Raw genomic sequence first — 26193 nt, forward strand, 5'->3', positions numbered from 1 at the left:
AGTGATTGGAAAACCAACGTGCAGAGTGAAAATTTAAAGCTCAAGGACCTGGCACTGTCAAGTACAGCTGCCCAGCCAGTTTGGTGACTAGGACAATAAACAGTGCTTTTATTCCTGTGTTTATTTTTTTATTTTAATGAAATAGGTTGTTTGTCAGAGTCTCCATTAATTTTGGATCACATAGATGACTATCTGTGCTAGCAGCTCAAATACTGTTGTGTCTTCTAAAACAGATGATCCTTATGATCCTTTCAAATTAGCATCGTAAGTATAACTATAGTAAATCAGTAACATCCAACAGAAGTTTCATCTGGAGTGCCTGACTAAAAGTCTCGTGTGTGTGTGCGCGCGCGCGTGTGTGTCTGTCTAGGCTAGTTTGGGGAGGCAATCAGATGTCGTTTGGTAACTAGACATTTGTATTTGAACTCTTTTAACATATTAAGCTGTCAAAATATGGAGCAACTCTTTAAGCCTTGAGGATCTAATTGCATAGCTTGTAGTATTTCCCTAGGATATGAAAGTTGCTGTAAAGGGCTCTGACACATCTATATACCTACTTGGGAATAAACAGCAAACTTCCCAAACCTCAGAGTACTTACCAAAAACTAGACTACAATACCTATTGCAGTGAGATCAAATGGAGATCTCAGCTGTGGAATTCGGCTGGAGAGAGCAGCCGGAGTTAGGAATGCAAACCAGGTTCCAGTGTTTTCTAAGTAGGTGCTGAAACTTTGTACCATTTCATTTGTAGCAAAATAAGAAAAATAATAGTGCACATCAAATTCGTTTGTCATCAACTTTTAATGAGTTGAGGCAGCTGAAGTGCTTGCTACCATATCAGGGTAATAATAAGCATCTACTGCAATTACCTCTTTGCAGAAAAGCCTTGAGAGTATCGGTTTCCCTCTTGCACAAGCCATCCCATGTGTCCTTAAATAGTCTGCAGAGTAAAGAAGGGCACTTGAAGATAAGGAAAGCTGTTGCTTATTCTTCTTGCTCCTCCCCTCTGATTCTTTTGTGGTCCCCACTTCACTGTCCCCCTTCACTGTTCTTTTTCTCTGAAGGATTTGTTTTGTCTAGCAAGGAGCTGGAAAGGACGTGCTGCAGAGGCAGGCTCAAAAGCGCCTGTTGGTGGGATCCTACATGCCAGCGGCAGGCAAGCTGCTGCAGAGAGCCCAGCAGCTGCCATGGGAAACTCATACCTGCATAATCAAGCTAGATGAAAGTCCAGCGCTTCCTTCCATGATGCTACAGGGGCCGGGGCTCGGGGGCAGCCCACATTCAGTCACAGCTGGAGAAGAGCACAGGGGAAGTCACGGCGTTATTAACCCTAATTGTGATTGAAAGCCATGAAGGGTTCCGTGGTGTCTAAAGGGCATGTGGAATAACGAGACCTGGGCCCTGCGGAGGACGCCTGTGTGAGTCTGGGCTTCCTTGTCAAGGTGCAAGTGGAAATAAAGGGAGAACTCATAATTAGGCTAATAGAAATAGCTATGGTCTCCTGGTGCAAGATAAAGATTATACAGCTAAAACGCAGGTCACAGCAAACTTGCTCAGCACATTTTTTTGCTGGGTGATTTTTGCCCTAGGATGGGCGTGATTACCCACCAGGCATACACTCCACTGTGATTTCTCTCATTTGTTTTAAATCACTGTGTGTTATATAGACTTGTGCCTATTTAAATCCTGTCAATCCCTCAAGAGGATGCATGGCAGAGGTGGAAGGAAAGCCCAGCAGACTGTTTAAAAGGCAAAAGGAAAGAGATCAAAACTATGAGTTAAATGGGAAGCAGCAAAGCAACATGAAAAAGAACACACATGACAGACAGACTGGGGTTTCATTTTTGTCCACGAGGAATAAATGCACTTCTTCGTATGGTGAAGATACACATATAACTTCGATAACCGGTTCCTTCACAGGACTAAATTAGCATTTGCGGACTTTGTTCCTTCTGAGGAAGACCTTTGCTGATGGTCTGTCCTAGGGATTCAGGGCTCATCTAGGGGAAAAGAATGGCTGTGTGGGCAGTTGCACCCCACAAGCATCATGGGGAGGTACTTGGGTAGGATTGGTGGGAGGGAAGTCCCCAGGAACCTGCCATCCAGTGTGGAAGACAAGGAGCTTTGGGTTAAGATGACCACCCAAAGGAAATCCAATGTCTATGTCCTCAGCAGCCGGCAGGGAACTGCTGGGTCAGAGACACACAGAGAGCTACTGGGGAGTCTCATAAGAGAGATCTCTTCCTCAGGCCTCCAGGTGGCCAGATGCGGTTTCTCAGGTGATGCTAACAAACATACTCTGTGTGTCTAAAATCAGCTTGTGGGGTTAGTTGCTTTAAATAATTGAATACATAAAACAGGGAGTTTGTAGCAGCGACTTTTAGAGTTTACAAGCCTCAGCCTCTAGTGAAGAAATAAGCACCAAGCACTGAATACAGGAAGATCATCTTTGGCTCATTTTTCTGACAGCCTCACTATTTTGCCTATTGCCATCACCATAGTTATGGGCTGTGGCCACCCTATGCCCAGATTGAACTGCCAGCCTTGATGCTGCCTCTGACAGAAAGTCACACAGATACAGGCTCCAGAGTTCAAAGGGTGAGTGAAGACCTGCATTTCCATGTCCAGCTCCCGCGGGTCCCTCTTGCCCATTCTACCTCCTCAGGTGTAAACGAGAGGGTCTACAGGCACAATGTGAACACCTTGCTGATCCAGAGCCTCCCCTATCCCTCTCCTAAATATGTCAGCCCAAAGGGGAACCAAATGTCACTTCAGTAATTCACTACACTGAATATTTGGCTGCAGTAAAGACATCTTTTGTGGTCATAGGGAAGCAGGGTGGGATAAGGAAGCCTCTGCTCGCACGTCTCCTGAGCTAATGTGAAGAAGCTGGCTGAACACGATGGCTGCCCTACGTGGGAATGAGGTGTATGAAGCAGGAGTGATGTCTGCTGAGTGCTATTGGTGGGAAACAGCAAACCCATGCTTCTCACAGGAATGGCACCTCTGGGTGGCCTGCAGGATGGATGGGGCATTGGAGGGTGACCAGGGGCTCCAGGTGGAGGGGTTGCATCTGCAGGAGCTGGCCAGGTGACCTCACAGAGCAGAAATGAATGACACAACTGGGCAGATTTTCTACCACAAGGAAGGTGTGGCTGGAAATTAGACCCCGAAATTTGGGTCTCATGTTGTCTTGTTAACTTCATGAAGTCTATTATTAACAGTGCATATGCATGTGTGTGTATGAATAATGATCATCCAAGGCATGCTTTTTCTCCACCATTTATGTGCAGTAGTGTGTCTATTTTCCAATACCATAAGCAGTCACTTAATTATAAGCTTTGTACCCATTATATAAAATCATTCAAGAACATGCTGAATACTGTTTTTAGAATTACATTGAGCTCATGCTTTTAATACAACAATGAGCAAGCCCAGACTTCCCTTTATGCTATGGTTACTGTAGGTGTAAGTGGGAATCCTTCATGTCAGCACACATACACATTTCTCACACCAAGAATCATGATTCCTACATGGGCCAAAATAAGTCTGGCCTACTGGCCAACGTGCAAGAGGCACGTGGACCCTGCCAAAGATGGCTTTGAGAACATCAGAGTCAAGTTAGGAAGTGCACATGAAATCACTCAATTATTCACTGATTCATTCAGCAAAAGTATTCTGAGCATACACTCTGCCAGAGACGTTGAATTTCTAGGTCATCAGGCAGTGATGCTTGCCATAAAGGACACTCAGGCAGGAGGAAGAAAGGCTGGGGCTTTTTCAATTCAGGTCTCCAGAGAAGACTTAAGAGCTAGAGAAGAATGTTGAGTTCATGGTGACAAATCCTGCTTAATAGATAAAATGGGTATGTTCCAGGTCTCGGCAGGATTACTGACTCAGCAGGATTAGAATCTGTGTCTTCCTGTCCAGGCTGCTGAACCCAGCGGAAAATGGTGGGAGGAGCCAATAGAGAATGTGGGAGGTCTAACAACTTCGAGACAAGTTTGGGAAGATTCTAACTTGGAGGTGTGTATGTAAAATCGGTGGGGTAGCAAGGAAATATGGATTACAAGAGTGTGGAGCTATAGAATGTTAGCCCAAACAGATTGTCTTCAATTTCCTAGGCAACAGGGAACCTTAGCTTGAATATGTAGTCACCTTTCACAGCAAAATGAAGCAAGTGAAAATCTCCATACTTTTCACATGAATTGTTTAACTCACTCAACTTTATGGAATGCCTGCCATGTGACAGGCACTTTGACAAGAGCTGGTCCTCAGGAGCCCCCAGATTATGGAACAAAATACACAAATATCTATTATGCCAATTAAAGGTACAATTGCTGTGACAGCACCCTCTTCCTCTCCTAACCCCCTCCTCTACCCCTCCTCTCGTCCTCCTATGACTGAAGTAGAAACACAATCTTATCAGAGCTCAGAGCAGACCTAATCCAGTTTGGTGGGTGGAGCCTGGGAATCTATCCAGCTGAAGTAATGGAAGCTAGTTCTTCAATGACAGATAAAAGCTTTCCAAGAAAAGGAAATAAATAAAAAACTAAGCTGATATGAGACATTTATCCTACAACTGTGATTCTGATAGGTGATATCTGGTGTATGTAGTTTTACTCTACACTTTCTGCCCCTGTACTAGTAATGGAAGCACTGAAATATCTGAATAAGTTTCTTCTGCTGAAATAAAATCTCCCTACTTCCAAATAAAATCGGATTAACTCTTACTTAACCCTCAAGGCTTAATTCAAACCGCCTCTCTCCTCTGAAGCTAACCTCAGGCGAATCAATAACTCTTACTTCCCGGACACAGGTAGCTCCTGGGACTGGCTGGGCCACAGCAGCTGACAAGTTGTTATTCTTTCTTGTCTCTTATCACCTGTGTCCAATTTAAACATCGGGCAATCAGAGTTCAAGTCCCTTTCTATACTCCTATGCCCCTAATGTACCAGGCATGCGTCAAACATGGAGATGGAGGACATGAAGGGACTCTGAAATGTCCCCAGAAAAACCCTCAATCACTTCAGTATATTTTTGATGTCAGTTATGTTTGGCATTACAATGATGCTTTGACAAACTCTATGACATGGGGCATATTTTACTACAGGTCTTGGTTATTAAAAGAGTAATGTTCAATTACGGACACTGTGCCTGGCACAGGAAAATGCACAAGAAATTTTTCTCTAATGACTATTGATTCAGTGGTGTAGATGTCTTATTTTGTCAATCACGTTGAAGATTTTTCTTCTCTAGTAAACTACTTAACTACTCTGTAAGAAATTTACAATGCTTATAAATGAAAATTAGGGACTCCTTGGTGCCCCAAGGGGTTAAGTCTCAGCACTATAAAGCTATCTGCAGCCACTGCAGCCTGAGTTTCATCCCTGGCTGGGGAGGTGACCCACATGGCACAGCAGACCTCTCCTGTCTCACCTACTGCTCCCCTCAGCAGTGTGTTTCTGTAGACCTAGCTGTTCTGCTCCCTACTCTGTCTCTGGTGAATCCTCTCATCCCCCATACGGTGAATCCTCTCATCCCCCATACCTCAGGACTGTACCCCAGCTCTTATATACATAAATATATACATTGTAATTTAAAAAAAAGAAATGAAAATTTATAAAATACTGTCATTTGAGATAAAAATATATGTTTCATTTGTTGCCTTTTTTTCCTGGTGATTGTGTCTTATTTCCTCCTAATTTTTTTTTATAGCTTTATTGATCTGTCTCAGTCTACCTTGATGCATTCACACCCTCCATTCCTTACCTTTTCTACTTTATCAATCTTATTTCAAAATGTTATGATATTGTGATTGGTTATTGGTTATTAATATTACTTAAAATTATATATTGGTGTGTGTTTTCCACATTATATTAACTTTAACTATTTATATATACATATGTATGTGTGTGTGTACACACACACACACACACACACACATATATATATATATATTTCATCTTGCATTATTTTTATTTCAATTACGTGTTAGAAACTTTTTCCCATGGTCTCTACCTTTAATAATTAACTTATTTAAATTAACTGTACTGTATCCATTAATATCCTCTCAATTCAGTCTATTGTCTTAACTTGAGATTTCATATCTTGATTCCATTATCCAAATACCTTAGTTTCCATTCAAGCTGCATTATTTATGATTTGTTTATCCTGTAAATATGTATTTTAGTAGTTTTTGATAATATTTTAAAAGACACACAAGCAAGCCCTATCAAGTCTATGAACTTTTCTAGAGATCAAAAATAAACAGAAATCTAAACAGCAAACATTTAAGTGTTTCCTGTTGAGACTGAAAAAAAAATCAACTCTTTTTTATGTGTTTATTAGAATCGAAAATTATAGTCAGTAGATAATCATAAGGGATAGAGCTGAGGCTCTATGACAATTAATTCACCTGGAGATTTTAGCAAGTACTGAGATCCTTAGGAAAAGTGTTTGCCAGGAATTTCTTTGAATCACACTTATGGTAAAAATCATTCCGTGAGCCATCTGCCTGGGAAATTCTGACCTGAGTCATCCACTCCCACAAGATATACCAGATTCCACTTAACTTCTTATAAAAAGCTAAAAAAGCTGTTTTGTGTCCTCTTGAAAGGCACATGGTTTCTTTGGATCTTATCTTTCTTTCAATCAAGGTGAAGACATTTCACATGGATAACTTCCGATGCTAAAATGCTAAAGCACTGTAATTATTTTCAACATTTATTAACCAACAGCTAAGTGTTAAATCACATCCTTTTATTTGAAACCATAACCAGAATGCGTGGTCTTTCTAGGTAGATAGACAACATTTCATTATTTTTTATAAATCAAACTATATTTATTTTGCAACACAATCTCGGGCTGAGAAATAGACCAGCTAATCATATGAGGTCAGAGTGACTTCTTGTTTTTTGTGTGTTTTTTTTTCCCCTAGAAGTGTAATAAGATACAAAGAACTTACACACCCAAAGATATTGAGAGTCTCTGGTTCTCACTACACTTTATCCAGGAAGCCCACACCCACTCCTTTGTCAGGATATAGCTGTAAGCTTGGCCACTACAGACCACGCTGAATCTTGGCACTAGAACTTAGTATCACAGTGACCACCAGTCAACCTGACGGTGTTGTGTCACGTGGGAGGTTGACAACAGTGGGCCTCAGCTGACAACAGTGTGAGAACCCTGCCACCATCTCCTTGCTCTTCCTAGATTCAGGCAATGTGAACCTGTTCCACTGGAGTGAAACAATAAAGACATTCTTCTTGCCTTCTTCAGCCCCATTGTATCCATTTCCATCCTATTTCTACCTATCTGTTCCCTCGTATTTGGGGGTCCTAAATTCTAAAATCTAAGTTCTTTTATACTCACAAACAACTCACACTAAGCAAACAAAAAGCAAAAAATTCAGAATGTGAGAGAACAGGGAAATCTAGGTGACCTCTATTTTTCCAACAGGGGAAAGAAATGTATCATAATACTTTTGTTATTCAATTTACAGTAGCAGGAACAACAGGCAAGCTCAAAACCTTCAGTTTATATAAATTTTCTTCTCTAGTTTAGACAACCTTTGTTCTATTAGTTATGTATGCGTGTTCACTCAAAACATTAAATAAATAATTGCTGGAATAATAAGCTTTTGTGACAGAAGCATTGCTGAGTAGTTCATAAACTATCATTCTAATTAATGTAGGCTTGACATTGTAATATTAAACCCAGTACATTTGTTCAAGCATATATCCACTGTTACAAATAGAGCACATTATAAGTTGTCTGCTCCCTGTTTTTTGTTTGTTTTACTAGATTAAGTTTAGGTGTAATAATAGACAGGGGTTGGGTACAGTTTCTCACCTCAGGAACTTGGTAAATCACACCGAGCCCACCAGTCATCATTTATCACTCACTGTTCCTGCTCACTTTCTTCTGTCTGGAAACTACTATTCTGTGGTCAGAGACTTTGACTTAGTCTTTTGTTTTTGTTTTGCTTCTGCATTTGCTTTTCCTTTGTCTGCTTTTCCTTTATATTCCAAAAAATGGAATATAATCCCACACATGAGTTAAATCATATTGCATTTGTACTTATCCATCTGATTTATTACACTTAATCCACATAGTCTACCCATGTCTTTATTGCAAATGGCAACAGCTAATTATTTTTTATGGCTAAGTAATATTCTTCTGTTTGGTGTTTTTTTTTTTATGTATCTTTTCATGTCACTGTATACACATTGATTTCATTTGTCTTAAAACTGAGAAGTACTTACACTATATTTTTTCCTTCATCTACCTACGGTTATGTAAATCTGTAATTTTTTTTTATTATAAATAGAGCACCAACAGATAACCTTTTATCTAAATGGCTACAGACATCTCTGACACACCAGTAGGACTGTTTCTTAGGCATAAAATAAATATATGAAAGAGTAGAGACATCTTAAAATATCTCAGGCATTTAAATACTTGTTGCAATTAATCATCCAGCAACATGAGTTGGAATTATTCTTCCCTTTTGTTCTACAAAAACTTCATATTCTGTTTTTCTGATTTTTCATTTTATTATGAAAGTCAGTGAGGGTGTTTTGTCAATAGGAATATCATTCCTATTCCTTTTAGTTCCATTTTCATATCTTCTGCCCCAAATGTATCAATGTATCTATGGGTTTAATTTTCATAAATATCTGTACTTTGTATACTAGGTGAAATAATCAATACTTATGAATTTTATAGACAAACAAATTGAGAGTTAAAGAAATTAGATAACTTGTCCAAGTGTCATATACATAGTTTTAACCTTTTCTCTTTACTTGACTAAATTATTTCTGGAGCATCCTTTCCTATATTTGAACTTCCCTAAATATTCCCTAAATTTAATTTAAACAGAAATAAAATCAACAGTGAGGAAATTGCAGATGTAGAAACAAACACTTTTAGTGTAAACAGTTATATAGAATAACAAAGTAACAAAAAGTCATTTTATTCATTGCAATTAAATGTTAGGTTGATGATCAAAACTTTGGTGGATAATTTCTAAAGCCAATGTACTAGCAATAAGTGTTCTATAAATCTTTTTTGACCTGTGGTAGTTACCATGGCAATGAGATTCTGTTTCTTTTGTATACTATATACGTAGGAAAAAAATAGCCATTTTTCTTAGATGCTCATCAGATATGCATTAAAAAAAATCTCTGCACATTTTATTTGCAGAAATCTGAAAATACTTTAAATTGGAGGAGAAACGTGCTAATTACTGATTTCCTATATTCAACACAAGACAAATTATGTTGACCAGAGAGTAAAAGATATAATTATGTATTTTTATACTTTCAAAGAAGTAAAAATTGCCTGATAGAAATGGCTGATTATCTACTGTTTACTGTGTCTTTCCTTTCATCTCTTAGGCTCTGTGAAGCAATACCTAATTTAAAGTTTAATATCTTTCTCTGTTCCCACATGGAGCAGATGGCCAGCCAACTACCTCCTACTATCTAATTCCTTAGTGACATTTATTATTCATCAGAAAGGAAGTAAGAAAACATTATCTTTCCAATTCCTGGCTTGCTTAATCAAATAGATTAAAGAAAGTAGTTAGAAAAAAATTACATTTAAACCCAGAAAAGTAAAATCTAGTGGCTACACATTAGGGTCCATTGTTCAGATAGTTTAGTAGGATGTGTAAATAGTAAGAAACAACTGATAATAGCTTTATAGGGCTGTTTTCAGAGACTTTTACATTTTGCTTTTATTCACAGAAGTTCTGGCCCAAGATGAAGAATTCATTGGTCTTTTGTCCTCTCTACTGGCCCAGGTATCTGCGTGTTCGTAGGCAGAAATGCTCAGGCAGATCAGGGAAATTCATGTACAGGCTGTCTGCATTTGGGATCCCAGTGCTATGATATGTATTTTGCAGAGTCAGTGCCAAAAGAAGTCTATTTCTGCTCTGTGAGTACGAAAAGTCACCAAGAAGGAGTAGTTTGATGAATATTCCAGTTGTTTTTGATGTGAAAATGTCAATTCATAGCGGCTCAAACTCTTACAATTGGAATGATCAAAAGTAGTTATGGTTTCAGATTCATCTGAACTTAGTAACTTGAACAATACCATCAGTGTCCTTTTGTTTCTCTCTTAGATTTCATTTACCAAGATTGTTTTCATCAGCTTCCTTCCTGTGATATTATATGGGTAACAGCATGTGGTCGAGGTCCTATTTTCTAGGCAAGTGGATAAACTTTTATTTCACGTATTTCTCTCTGAATAAATAGCTGAAGCTTGAGGATTGTGTGAACTGATTAATGTAAGGCTAAGTCTCACGGCTACCCTTGAAACTGGGGAGTGAGTCACCCTATCTCCAAATTAATTTCCTTTGGGATGTCTTTCTTGACTTACTGGCTAGTTAGCAGTCTGTTGTTAAAGTCCAAATATATAGGAATTTTCTAGATATATTTCTGCTATTGATTTCTAATGATATCACTGTGGGCAAAAAACATACCTACATGATTAATCCTTTAAAATGTATTCTGCCTTGTTTTATGACCCAGCCTATGATCCATTTCATTGGATGTTTCATACATAATTCAAGAGTATGTATTCTATTGCTGTTGAGTGGGATGTATTATAAATGCTAATTAGATCAAGTTATTTAATAGTTTTATTCATGCCTAGATTATCTTCCCTGATTTTTTAATGTATTTCTTTTGTCAAGTATTATACCTATGGATTTTATTTCACCCATTTTCATTCTTTGTGTGGTGTGTAGCAAACATATTTAGAGCTGCAAATGAATGATCCACTTCTCATGATGAATGTTTATTTTTTTAATCCCAATAATCCTTGCTCTGATGTTTATGTGGTTCCTGTTAATGTAGCTTCTACAGTCAATCACATTTTCTTACTGTTTGAATGGTTGGTCTTTTTTTGTACTTTTGCTTTTGACCTATGTACATCTTATATTTACACTGAGTTCCCATAAGCAAAAGATATTTAGGTCTTACTTTTAATTCAGCCTGACTTCGAATTTGAATATAGCATTTTCATTAGCATATTTTATGGGCCATAAAATGCCAGTTTTCTACTGCTTCTTATTTGTCCCTTCTACTCTAATATAATTTTTGCATTGTACATTTCTCTCCCTATGTTAGCCATGTATTACTACACTGTATTAAACATATGTAACAGGGCCTCCCTGATGCCACAGGGTTTAAGTCTCAGCACTATCAATTTATCAATTTATCACCACTGTAGCATGAGTTCCATCCCCAGCCACAGAGCTAACTCACATGGTGAGCAGACCTCTCCTGTCTCACCTGCTGCTCCCCTCAGCAGTGGATTTCAGTACATCTGCCTGTTCTGCTTCCCACTCTGTCTCTAGTGAATCTTCTTACCACCCCCCTGCACCTCTGGCCTGTACCTCAGTTCTTGTGTATATAAATAACATTAATCTTAAAAAAAAACATGCATAGCATATTAATCATAGTTGTCATAATGACTATACTTTTAACCAGATCATTCATTTCATATATGGGTTTCCTTCTATTGAATAGCGTTCAATATTCTAAGAGGTCAAACTTTCCTGCTTCTTTGTATAGTGTATAACTTATAGCCATTGCTGGCATTACAGCTTTCATTGCTGGTTGCTATATCGACGTTATTTAAAATCATGTTTTCATTTGCCTTTGTACTCAGTTTAGTTTCTTTGATTGAATCTGATTAGCTCAGGCTTTGTGGGCTGGGTCCAGAGCAGCATTCTAGGATTAAATTAGCCTCATCATCAAGGCAATGCCCTTCAGAGAATCCTACTTAATAGCTCATTTATTTATTACTATGCATCTTTCCACTACAAACTCTCCCCAACTCACATTACAAGCACCAGGATTTATTCTGTTCACTCTTTTCAAGTAGACCTTTGCCAAATATCAGAGAATTTCTATCCATGCATTCTCTGATCAATATCACTCAGATCATTGAGGAGGTTCCTGTAAACCATGAGACTCTCTTCTCTCTCTTTCTCTCTCTCTCTCTCTCTCTCTCTCTCTGTCACACACACACCCACTCTCTGTTTGTCACACACTCATACAGGGCTTCAGAGGTACATTTCCCTTCTTTCAGAGATCATGGTCCAGTATTTCCAGTTTTCTGTGTTGTTATTATTATTATTATTGTTTAAAGGAAAGGGCACAGTCTCTCTTTGGATTCTCTCCTGGCTCCATGGTATACGTTTTTAAGTGTTTCATTAGGCAGATTATCTGCTGTGAAAACAATGCAGTGAATTCAGAGGCTTAGCACAATGAAAATGTATTCTCTGCTCAAATTTGAATTCAAACAGGTGTACTGGGCAAGGCATTCTGGAGGCCACCTGAACCTCCATCCTTTGCACAACATATTGGGAGTTTTCTTTGGGGCACTTGGCAGCCATTTGACCTACAAGTGACAAAAGAAACAAAGAAAGTATTGATGTTCTAAGCTTAGAAGTGTCCTATTTCACCCCTGTTCACATTCCAACCTGTCCAATCTGATCTCAATCTGCATCCTCTGCAAATGGAAGAGATGCCTGAAAACATAACCCAGCTGTACGTTAGGTATAGAGGAGCTCTGCCCAGTAGAAATCAAATTTGAGCCACATATGTAATCGTAAATCTTCTTGTAGCCACATTATAATGTAAAAAAGAAACAGATAAAGCACTTTCAATAATATGTTTTATTTAGATCAATTGACTTACATCAATATAGCCAATATTTTATCATTTCAACATGGTTTAATATCAAATTATTAATGACATTTACATTATTTCCTATACCAAGTCTTCAGTATCTGGAATATATTTTATATATCCCAGCACATTTAAAATCAGATGTGAATTTTTTTTAACGATTTATTTTTTTATGCATACAGAACTGGGGTACAGGCCAGAGGTGGCGAGAGGATTCACCAGAAACAGAGTGGGGAGCAGAACAGGTAGATCAATGAAGTACACTGCTGAGGGGAGCAGCGGGGGGGAGGTCAGGAGAGGTCTGCCCCACCATGTGGATCTCCTCCCGGGCAGGCTGGGATCGAACTCTTGCGGAAGTGGCTTAAGCTTCTCAGTGTTGTGCTTTAACCCGCTGCGCCACCAGGGAGGGCCCAGATGTGAAATTTTAAGTAGAAATACTTAATTGTCATTCTAGTTCATAAAATTTTCATTGAGAAAGTGGACTAAATAGTAATGGGTTGAGGGCCTTATTTATTTATTTTTTTTGAAATTTAAACTAAAAATAAAAAATAGCTTAGTTTTTCAGCCACACCACTGGCTACAATATAATACAGTGTGGGAGTCACCCACCTGAATGGGGTGATCCCATGACTCTAAATCATATACAGTGTGGGACACCAATGTTATCAATGAAAAGACATAGTTGGGGGTGGCAAGCCCAGGCTACCTGGACAAATCCAGTCTGTTGCCTGTTTTGATACGACCTAAGAGCTAAGAATGTATTTACTTTTCTGAATGGTTTTAAAAAATCAAAGGAAAAGCAATAATTTAAGGTACATGATTATATATAATTTGAATTTCATTTTGGGGGGGCACACCCCTACCCATTCACTGATGGATTATATACAAGTCTTTCTCATGCAACAGCAGGATTGAGTAACTACAGCAGCCATGACACCTAAAATGTTCACTTTGTGGCCTGTTGTAGAAAGTGTGGTCAACCATTGGTCTAAAATGTAACAGAGGAGCCTCTGTGAACATGTGACATCCCTCCCTTTGTCTGTGAACTGCACCATGACCCAAAGAGTCATCAGGGCATGTAGTGTGAAGATTATTTTGTATTTATGATAAGTTATCCTCTGTGAACATTACAAAGTAGCATTTTGAATTGTTTTAGGGAAAGGAATATGATATGTCATGAGATGTGGGTTAAAGAATGAATTAAACTGGGCCCTCCCTGGTGGCACAGCGGGTTAATGCACTGCAAAAGAAGCTTAAGCCACTTCTGCATGAGTTCAATCCCCACCTGCCCTGGAGGAGATCCACATGGCATGGCAGACCTCTCCTGACCCACCCGCTGCTCCCCTCAGCAGTGTACTTCGTTGATCTGCTTGTTCTGCTCCCCACTCTGTCCCTGGTGAATCCTCTCACCCTCCACATCTCTGGCTTGTACCCCAGTTCTGTATGAATAAATGAATCTTAAAAAAAAGAATGAATTAACGTTAAAAACAACTCTAAAATATGGGGAAAATGAAAGAGAAATATTTAGCTCTCCCGCTGTATCCTTACATTCATGGAAGAGCCACATTCTAGGAGGAGCAATGGGCCTCCAGGGTGGCGATGGTCAAAGCCAACCTAATTATCCATCAGTGTCCATGTATGTCTTTCATTTTTCTGATGACTGCTCTACCTTGAAAGTCTTTATCTCCTACCCTTACCACAGAAACTAAAGTTCTCTTCCTTACGTTTGCAATTCCCGCGTCATAGGCTCCCCACAAATCTCCCCGCCTCTGACGAATACTATTTTATTCTTTAGTTACTTTTCAGCAGTTATTTATCTACCTGCTAAGTCTATGCTTGGCATTTTGCTGTTGTGTTTGGGGTTGTTCATTCCTAGTCTGCTGACTTCTCCCACCGTCTTCCACACAGACCGTGGTTGGCTGATGTTGCTGAATTACAGGCTTCAGGAACAAGAGCCTACAGCAACTTCTACATCCTAGCAACCACCTCCAACATAGTTACATCCCTGAAAATATGTTCTGTCTTGAGCCAATCTTTATACTCCTACTGAATTGTGAGGATAATCAAGAAGAGAAATAATTCGGGACAAATGCTATAGTTATACTATGTTTCAAGGAGCAAAATGAAAAGTGGAAATAGGAAATCCTTGTCTAGTGTACCAGATTGGCTACTGACAGCTCAGTGCCATCCCCACCTCTTCTATATTCTCACAGCATCATAGGGGCTTGAAACATGAAAACACATTCCTATGACTTCCTGGGTGGCTGGGCTATCACTTACGGTCTGCCTATAAGAGGCACCGATGTGAGATTTGACAGATGAGAAGCAGAAGCCATTGTCATTCTTCTAGGACAGGAGTTGGTAAAATGTGGACAGAGAACAGTGGAAAGTTGTCAACAGATTCTGGGTGAGCCTTTTCAAATTGCCTGCTTATTGAGATCACTGTGGCTGTTAACAGTCAATTTCTACACCTGATTTCCTGGGATTTAATAGGAATTCACTGACTCTTGCTCCTACAGCATTTCCAATTGAATTGATTTAAATCGACTATACCTGTTTTAAATTTCTTCCACTTGCAGTGGTTGGTTTTTTAGAGAGAGAGAGAGAGAGAGAGAGAGAGAGTGGTGTGTAGAAAGGGGAAGAGGGCATAGCAGGCAGATAGAGTGGAGCCAAGAAAAATGTCTTATCATAGATCTGTTAATCTAGTTTGCTATTAACCAAATAGTTTTGTGCTTGAGTCTAACAATTCTCAAAGAAGTTGTCTTCGCATTTGGGGCTCCTTTTGTGAAGGACCAAACTATGTAATGCAAGAAATGTGTCCACCTGCTAAATGCCTACAGCAGCTTTAAATTATTTTAATAACTCAAAATACATTTTTAAATGCCTTTAGTTGTTGGTATATCTATATCTGAATCACAATTCTAACCTATTAAAACCTCCCTGATTTCTAATATTCTCATGTGTATGTTTATAAAATTTGATTCATTAGAAAGCTTTGAAAAAAAATTTTTTTTTTCTTTTTTGAAGCACAGTGCATTATGCCACCAGCGATCTTCTATAGCCATTTCTGTGATGCTGCCCTCTGCACGCAAATACGGTGGTTGTGGTATAACAACTTAAGGGGGCTAATGTGTTCCTGTCATTACAGCATGACTGCTGTGCTTAGTCCTCTCCACTTTAGGACCTATAATTTAATATTTTAAAATTCAGTTCTATTCTTATTTAAGCAAGATGTTATTCCTGGGCCCTCCCTGCTGGCACAAAGTGTTGAGGTGCGGCACTGTGAAGCTATCGCAGCCACTGCAGCAAGAGTTCAATCCCCAACCAGGAAACTGACCCACATGGCGCCGGCAGACGTCTCCTGACCCGCACGCTGCTCCCCTCAGCAGTGTACTTCATCGATCTGCCTGTTCTGCTCCCCACTCTGTCTCTGGTGAGTCCTCTTACCACTCCTGCACCTCTGACCTGTACCCCAGTTCTATATGTATAAATAAATAAATAAATCTTTAAAACAATAATTTAAAAAGAATGTTGTTTCTAGCCACACAATTAGGAAATATTTACAAGCTTCAATTTCAGTGTGTGTGTGTGTTTACTTAAAAGTAATTGACATTATTTTTTACTTAAAAGTTCAAGTTGTCAAATAATTGTTTTGTTGTTTAAATAGAGATTGCATCTTCACAATACTTATCTGCTAAGAGACACTACATAATGTTTGCTCAGGAATTAATGCTCTATCTGAAAGAAAATACATTTAAAAGATGGACACTTTCTGGTGGAAGCTGGCAATTAAGAACATAGCTGTCTCAGAAGACTAAAGTAAATCTGTTGTATGACCAAGCGGTTCTACTCTTGTCTACCCAAAGAATACAAGACACTAATTTGAAATGAAACTTGCATGCCTGTGTTTACTCCAGCATTCATTAGAATAACAGTCGAGCTACAGAACCAACCTAAGTCTAGAAAATAGAGGACTAAATGGTATTTTCACAAAGACAAACTCACACCATTTGAGGCAACCTGGGTAGAGCTGAAAAGCCTGATGCTAAATGAAAGAAGCCAGAGGGGAAAGATAAGAGCTAGATGGCATCACTTTATTCGGATACAGAGAAGCCAAAGAGTCAAAGACTAACTTAACACCAACTGTTGAAAGTTGACTACAGAACTGAGGTGTGTCGGGGGGGGGGGGCACCTTGGCAGGAAAGTCCCCAGGAATGCAAGGCATGCGGGACTTTTGCAAAGCATTGACTGGAGTGTGAGATGACCAGCTCCAGCTTGAATGACCATGGCTTCCAGCTAACATTTGTCTAGAGTCTTGCAATGTTGCCTATCTCTCTTATATCTACCTCTGCTTCCTTTGCACAGCTCCACTGCCCAGGACTTGAATTGACATTGGAGGATGCTGTGCTCTTTTTTTTTTCATTTTTCTGTCTTACAGGTTTATTATATGTGCATGGTTTATTTTAGTGTTCTTTTTATTTTCATTGTTTGAATACTTTATTATTATTATTATTATTATTATAGTTGCATCGGTTTACACGGTTGTTAGTATTTTAGAGATCTAGGCTCTTCCCCTTCAAGTGCAGTCCCTACTGAGTCCTGACCACCAGGGTACCCATAGTCCTCCACCAGAGTTCACTGTGCCCTCATCCCTCCATTTTCATCCCTCCTCCTCCCCCACAGAATGAGTTTGTCTTTGTTTATAAACCATTGATTTTTTTGTTTGTTTTTAAATAATATAATAGTTTATTTTTACATCACTTTGTGCCTTTTTCCATCTCAGTTGTAATCTCCGTGGGCTTCTCATCACCAAATCACCCATGTGTCATCACCATAATCACCATAGTCCAATGCATTTCTTCCCTCCCGCCACTGTTTTTTTTGTTTGTTTGTTTTGTTTTGTTTTGTTTTTAGATCTATTTATTTATGCACACAGAACTGGGGTATAAGCCAGAGGTGTAGGGGCAGTGAGAGGATTCACCAGATACAGAGTGGAGAGAAGAACAGGCTGACTGACCAAGTCCACTGCTGAGGGGAGCAGCTGGCAGCTCAGGAGAGGTCTGCTGCGCCATGTGGAACACCCTCCAGGTGGGGATCAAGCTCATGCAGAAGTGGCTTTAGCTTCTTAGTGCTGTGCTTTAAGATGCGCCACCAGGGAGGCCCCCGGTTGTGGTCATTTCTTAAAAGAAGACAAGGAAGTCTCTGCATGGATATTTCCTTCAGCCTGTGATAATATTTTACAGCATGCCATAGACAGTTGAATTTTCAAATTGGAGCCAATTTTTCCAACCCTGCTGGTGTTTTATCAATTAAATTTTTGTAACATTCTAAATCATTTATTATCACTTTAACAATGTTCACAGCATCATAACCAGGAGTGGAGATGCCTTCTCAGTCTCACCCCTAGGAACACATGTGTATTTGCTCCAGTTTCATCATCATATATTCAGGCTACTGCAAGTACACTGCAATGTGAAATTTCACATGTTGGTGATGGCAAAGTAAGTTGATACAAAACATCTAGTACTCAAAACCGTGCATCATCAGGCTTCAGGTATAGAAATTATTTGACAAATTCACTTCCATACTAGGAGGCTCCGGTAGCCTTACTAGAAGTAACAGAAACACAAATGTAAGGTTCAATATGTTAATTACACTAATATTTATAATTGGAAACAACCTAATGATTTACCAATGTGGGACTGATTAATTTGGATCTTTATATGATGGCATAGTATACACCCATTACAAACACAGCATATGAAACCACCCTATTGTGAATAATGCTACATAAAGGTATACAACTGTAAAATTGCATTGAAATATATCACCCCACCCATGCAAAAAAGGAATTTTTTTTTCTAAAAGTACACTAAAAGATTTGACCATGCTCCTGTTCTGCCCACCTCACTTGGTGAAGGAGCAATGAGCTAATTACTCAAGTCCATCATCTTTAGTAGCATATGTGCAATAAAATAAACACAACATAAGTATTTCTCACCCACCCTACATAAAGGTAGAGTGTAATACTCAAAGCATCCCAAAGGCTCAGTGCTATGCTGGTCTTAGCTGTTCTTCCTTGGACTTAGCTTCAGTACACAGATTAGATTTAGCTCTCCTCTGAATAAAAAGTATACTAGATTTGCCTTTAAAGAAGGGTAATAACACAAGAGGGCAACATGGTGCCAATAACTCAATGACGGACCCCAGTGCACATTCTAGGAATGCAGAAAAGAGGCATCAACTTTCACTTGCTTCTATAAGCTTCTCCTTGAGCATCACACCAACACTACTCATAGGTCACTGGCTAAAACAAGTCACTAAACAAGCCCAAAGTCAGTGGTCTGGAAAACATCTACTTTGCAAGATAATAAAAGCCAAGTTTGCAAGTCTACCATGGTGTGGGGGGGTTTATGTTGGCTACTTTATCTATTTTTTGCTTTGCAACTTGCTGTTTGCATTTTTTTTTTTCTATCAAGGTAATGGTTTAGAAGATGGTTCCGATGTAGGGATTTAGGTTCACACCTCTTCAGATATTTCTTTCCATCTATGTCCACCACCAAGCACCAATAATCCTCCACCATAATCCATTTGCTATCTTCTACCCCAATGCTTAATTTTGGTGTTTACTAGAATTTTAATATTTGAAATGTAAAGAGCAAATTAAATTTTATATAAAATAAAATTTATAAAGTCAATGATCATTTTGCCTCGTTAGTAATAAACTTCTCACTTTATTTTTAATCAATCTTAGTCTCCTTTTTGAAAAGTAAACCCCTATTTTTCTACTTTCAGTATGTCTGACTTCACAGTTTATAAAGCATATGCTTTATTTCATTCAATGAAAGTATTTCAAATGTTTCATATATCTCAGAACTCTGAGACAATATTCATTTGTTTCAAAAGGTTAAATTTAATATGAGCAATTAGGTTTCTCTTTACTATTCACTTACGCTTCCATGGACAATGAGGAGGAACAAAGTTATGTTACCCATGAGAGGAAAAGGGGAAAGCTGAGAAAGAAATAGAAGAAAGTTGAAATCAAATTAATGAGAAAGAAAATGAATGACTCAGAATAAAGACACAGGAGAGTATCATTGAGAAATGATGAGATGTTTTCACTGTTTTGTTCAAGATGATATGATAGTACTCTGTTACCCTGTGTACTATTCTCTAAAATTGCTTTGCATTTGGGACTTCCAGATGAAAGAAGAAAACAGAGACTCTTTCACTGTGAATGCATTATTTGTTATGTTTACATTCACAGAGAAATATTAATTAAACTGTTAGCATATGTACTACTTTTATTTTTATTTATAACTATAGGCTGAATGGCAGTTGTGTTTACTTCTGTTTATCCAGTGATTCTTCACAGGCCTCTGGGTCATAGAAACGTAATTTCAGATCCTGGCTCCATCAGTACCAGAGATGCCATGACATTTGAGTAACCAGTAACTAGACAGTAGTCTTAATTATCATGAGTATAATCATTATTAAGAAACAGACACAGAAAATGAAAGACCCACCAAGGAAGAAAAGTGAATGGGTGGTTTCTAAGAGGAAAGAAAACTGATCCTCTATACAAAAGTGAGGTAGCATCTTTAAAAGGTAAGTAAAGTGATTCTCTAGGATTTGAATTTTATCTGGTAGATCTGACAGTAATCTGAGATTGTGGCTATCTGGCTTAAAACTACTAGGAACATCCAAAATACAATTAATGCAGATAAAAGGATGACTTAAATTTAATTTTTGTTTAAGATGTATTTATTTGTACATACAGAACTAGGGTACAGGCCAGAGGCTCAGGGGCGGTGAGAGGCTTCACCAGAGACAGAGTGGGGAGCAGAACAGGCAGATCGACAAAGTACACTGCTGAGGGGAGCAGCGGGCGGGTCAGGAGAGGTCTGCCGCGCCATGGAGTCACTTCCGGGGCAGGCGGGAATCGAACTCATGCGGAAGTGGCTTTAGCTTCTCAGTGCTGTGCTTTAACCCGCTGCGCCACCAGGGAGGGACAGGATGACTTAAATTTAAATTTTAAAGTATCAAACATAAGTACACTGGAAAAAGACAATTAAAATTTACAGTTGACTGGAACATCTAGGGAGGGAAAGGTACTCCAAGGAGCCACACAGTGAACGATTTCATCCAGGCCCAGTAGTGCCAAGAAGGAGTTCTATCTATCTACCAGTCTGTGCAGAGCGCTACCTCTCAAGCCAGCCACATCTGCCACTCGCCAGTTTCCTGGCTCCCGAAGCAACATCACAACTATGTAGTAAGACAGCTTCCCACCAACTGCCAATGAGGATGGGAATTCCCTGCATGAGAGCTATTTGGAAGGAATGCTCCTTCTGAATTGAATTCATTGGTGGTTGTTTTATGTGGTTCTTTCTTTTCTGTGTTTAATTACTAGGAGTCAGCCAACCTTACTTTTTTGTGTGTGTGACAACAGAGCACCATGACAGAAACCTTTGAAGGCAGTAAAAAAATGCCATGAGGCACCTTTATGAAAAATGGACTAACCCTCACTTGTCACCCCTTGCTACCATCTTTTGCTTCTCATTATGAAACCATAAGCATCTCCCACCTAACAGGTACTTAGATTCCTAAACTGAGTTGACTAAACAGAGCAATATAAATGTGTCTTAATGCTAAATTTAAATAGCTATATATATATATAAATTTTAAAGATTTATTTATTTATGCACACAGAACTGGGATACAAGCCAGAGGAGCAGGGGTGGTGAGAGGATTCACCAGAGACAGAGTAGGGAGAACAGGAAGATTAATGAAGCACACTGCTGAGGGGAGTTGTGGGGAGACAGGAGAGGTCTGCCATGCCACATAGGTCACCTCTGGGTCTGGAGATCGAATTTGCATTGAAGTGGCTACGGCCAGCTTGCAGTGCTGTGCTGAGTCCTTACTCATCACACCACCAAGGGAGGGCTCAAATAGCTATATTTTTAATCAAATGTACAATTCCAGATTATTCACAATCACTTGATTCTCTTGAAAGTGTGGTGAGTGGTCCATAATCTCCCTGTACACTGTGGGATAGGCCCATAGTAATGGCATTTGACATCTGTTTTCCCAACCCTGTCACCTGATTATTTTAACTTCAGTTCTATTTGAGTAAGTCTAAATTAGCATTTGTTCTGTGATCTCAAAATGTCACAGCATATCCCGAGTTAAAAAGGGCTATGATGTTAATTTACAACCTCCAAACAGATGCTGCTCTCCAGGAATATAAGGGCCTCCCAGTGAGTGTCATATTCACAATTCCAGTGGTTTAATTGTTTGGTCTTTCTGCTCTTGCTACTTTATTTTTCTTTTTTCTCTGTGGCTTTAAACATCTGGGGGTTATATAAATCATTAGCTGCTTTGTGGGGTGGTTATATGGTTTATAGAGACACACTGCATGAAAAAAAAAAAACTTAAAGATAGAATTGGAAATGGGAAAACTTTGTCCATAAAAGGAAAATCTTATGTTTATTCAATGGAATGAGCACATTAATAAATTGTAACTTTCCCACCACATCACTTAGTCTTGGCACTGAGCAGAAATGCCAAATGTGATGTTTCACAACCTATTTTTCCATGAATATTCATTCTGTTGCAGTTGGAGAAAAATATTGTCATTTATGCGGAACCAAAAAAAAATCACTAAAATAAAAACATCTGGTAAAAATAGGCCAGTATGTTAAGATCTAGGGTGAATCATTCCTGTTTATTGTATTCTGTTTTGTCTTCATAAAAGGTCATTTTCTTCATAGAGCACCGTTTCTTGTAAATAGTATTTAAGATAATATTACCTCTACTAATTTGTGATTTCCTGTATGTTGACATATGGTTAAGTTTCCTTATCATATGAAAGGTTTCTCTGAAATGTAAAAAGGGATATGAAGTGTGAATGAGCATCTAACATGAAGTTGGCTGTCCCAGGCCACTGCTAGACTCAACGGGTCAAAATTCAGAGGCTAAATGATGTGATCTCTCTTTGGAAGGCAATTCAAAATAAGTACTTCATCTCTGAGTAAATACAACTTCGTGGAACAGAATGCAGTAATACTTCGCAAAGATCAACTGCATATATTGAATATAGAAAATGCATTTACCACAGGAAAGTTCATGGGTAGTTTTGAAATATAATAAAAAAGAGGTCCCACATCTAGATTTTCTAGTTTTTTGGAATCATTTACATGATTCAATATGATATTTTTATCGTTTACTAGTTAGATAAGTTTAGTCAGGATATCACTCTTACTATTTATTACATGACTGCATATTGATGAGCAAAAAAATATTTCAATAGGCCTCACATGTGTTCCAAAATGTTTTAGTAAATTTTCTTTTCTTTAGCCTTTTTTAAAATTAATTCAAAAGTGGCTACCAGGTGTGTAAAACAGAATTTAAAATCCAAACTAGAAAATCATATTTCTTGATTCCTCAAAAACCACTCCATCTGTTAGTGTGCAGAACAAGGGGTACCCTAAGACCCCCAAACATGTACCCTCTAAATAGATTCCACCATCTGCCACATAAAGACATAGCATACTCTTAGTATGAAAGAAATTTAATAAAATAGTGTGCATAGAAAGAGAAGAAAGAATAGTTGTCCAATATAATATCCAATGTTATCCATCACCTTCTGGGTAAATGCCCAGCTCTACAGGGCTGGAAGGCTGGGCCACTGAGACTGCAAAGCCCAAGTCCCCAACCCACTGATGACTGCTTGTCCCTGGGACCTGAGAACCTACAGGCCAGATCTAGCCAGCTGGTCAACCATGGGCTTGGAGATGCATGGCCCAGTATTTCATGAGGCATATCTGTAATGGATGAATACTATTCCAACACAAAATATCCAAATTAATCAACCCCAAATTATTTGCCATTAGTCTGTTTTCAATTACAAATAACAGCACAGAGTGATGTTCTTACAGGAGGAGGCTTTGAGAGTTACTTAGACCATGAGGGTTGGAATTTCATGAGTGAAATTAGTGACTTTATAAATGAGACAAACAGAGTCACAGATGCTCTTCTGCTATAAGATGCTGTAGGGAAAAAGCCATAACAAGGAGATAGGCCTTCACAAGACATCAATTCTGTTAAACTTGGAATTTCAAGCATATTCAAGCTACCCAAATTGGTACTATTGTCACAGTGGTCCACTGGGCCTAAGATAACCTCATAGTTATTTTTTAAAAATCTCTGTGTATGAAAACATCATCTCATTATGTTGGTATCTTCCAAAGTTCCCGTCCCTTACTGAACACACACACACACACACACACACACACAACATGAATGTATATATGTATATATTATATATGCATATGCATTTAGTAAGGCTATGTACATATGATAATGCATGCATGCATATATGTATGTGTATGTTATGTGTGTGTGTGTGTGTTATGTGCTAAATCATACCAGGCACTATGGTAGATTTAGGGATACAAGAATGAACAGGTAAATTGCCTGGGGACCATGATGGCACTTGGGAATTCTATTGAATTTAATTTAACTTATCCTACTATAATGCAGGAATGAACCTCTACTGACATCCCAAGAACTATGGTCATAGAACACATACAGTTAATGATTAAATAATGGAGTTAAAATTTAAGGTTAAATGGCAGGCTCGTACACTGCATGATGTAATTTCCCCACATAATGAAGATGGGTCATTAAGGATTCAACACTTTCAAGCCTGCTTAACCCAAACAACAATGAAAAAAAAATCTAAACACAATTTCCCAGCTTTCAGATGGATGAGGTTAAATTGGGCAAGACAGCAAATAATGAGGGATAATAAGGAAGAACTCAAATCATCCAGTACATTAACGAAGTTGATGTGCAGTTAATATTGAAAGATATATCATTCTGGTGTGTGAGAGGTAGATGGAGATTTCTTCTTATAAGTGTAATGGAAGACACATTCATATGTCTCCATGTTCAGATAAAATCCTTTTTTCAATGCTCAATTCATGAGTCATCTTATGCATGATTCTTTGTCCATCTCTCTCCCTCATCTTGTCTCACACCCTCACCATGACTGATAGAGTTTCCCTCTTAGATGGTGCCTTGTCCTGCAACTCATGCGATACAAAGAACAGATCCCATATCCAGAGATTCTCTTCTAGTCTAGGAACAGTTAGCATTTCCTGTGTCATCTTGCCTTGCCAATCAGACAAATCCACAAGGTGAAATAAAAGGGAAAATAGAAGCTTGGAGAGTCTTAATGAAATTGCTCAGGTCACACAAGAAATGAAGAGCCATCCTGGGCTCTGCACTAGTAATGACCAACTTCAAAATCATTGTCCTTCTGATGGCCCCAGCTCTCTGCCCAGTATAAGGCCATTTGTTAAATAGAATTGTCCCAGAGTGGGTACTTGGTAATATAGCTTATTTCGGTGAATAAAATGCTAATAAATGGTTAAATATTATTAAAGAATTTCTATAATAAATTAATCTCATGTCCTCAACAAAAGTGTTACTGCAGCCAGAGATCCATTCAGATATACAACCTGCAATGACTACGCTTGTTAACTGCAAAGGATTATTTCCACTAGGAGAGAGCACAGAAAATTTCCAAAGCCTTTTGAAATCTATAAATAATTTCTCCATTTTTACTTACCTGGCACTGAAAAAATATGTGTGTGTGTGTGTGTGTGTGTGTTTATTTAACTGAATCTAAATAATAGAAGTCAGTTAGCTAAAGTTTTTCTCTGTTGTTCTCCTCTCAAGAAGAAGAAGCTAATGATATCTCAATAAAGTGATCTGAAGTCTTGTTTTTTTATAAGTAGTTTTCTGAATATGCACTTAAAAACCTGTAAATTGCTGTAGCAGTCTTAATTTAATTCTTGCCAAGAGAACAAGGCTACCTATAATGTTTACACTAGGTATGTTAAGCACAAGTTATTTTATTTGGCCAATATTTTATTATCAGAGAAAGAGAAACATTAGGTAAGCAAAATTCCTACCACTCCCAGAGAAATGGCAGAATATTTCTTAACAATAAACTAAGTCCTACAAAATGCCAGCTTTTGCATTGTTTAATTTAGACGTCCAGTAACTTCAGACTGTTATATACAGCATCAGAGACATTTTGATTAAAAAGCGAAATTTCTAGTAAAGCAGTGATGCTACTGGAATTGTCCTTCCTGTTTCGATAGATCTGGCCCTTGCTTAACTCACAATTAAATGAGGTAAAGTCTGCTTGACATAACCAAGACTTAGCCTATAGAATTCCACAGTTGAGAGTGAGATTTTTCAGCTGTCTCACTAATAGAGTAGGAATGGGGAATGTTCTTGGCTTCTGGTAACAGAAAAATCCAAGTAATAGTAGTTTAAACAATTTGGAGTACAGTCTTCGCATACACCAAGGGATCTAGAGGTAGGTGATTTCTGACTTTGTTTCGGCTTTGTCACTAAATAGCCAGACTCTCAGGGGAATCTCCTCGGGTGGAACAGGAGAGGAGACAAAAAA

The 26193-nt window shown here is 38.6% G+C and overlaps 1 pseudogene; it reads left to right on the forward strand.

The window, feature by feature from the left end:
• The first annotated feature begins 1377 nt into the window (after positions 1-1377).
• The window catches only part of LOC101628301, a 32186-nt pseudogene continuing 7370 nt past the window's right edge, over positions 1378-26193 (forward strand).

This window comes from Condylura cristata, unplaced genomic scaffold, assembly GCF_000260355.1.
Source record: "Condylura cristata isolate star-nosed mole 26May11 unplaced genomic scaffold, ConCri1.0 scaffold00012, whole genome shotgun sequence".
Classification (NCBI taxonomy): Eukaryota; Metazoa; Chordata; class Mammalia; order Eulipotyphla; family Talpidae; genus Condylura; species Condylura cristata.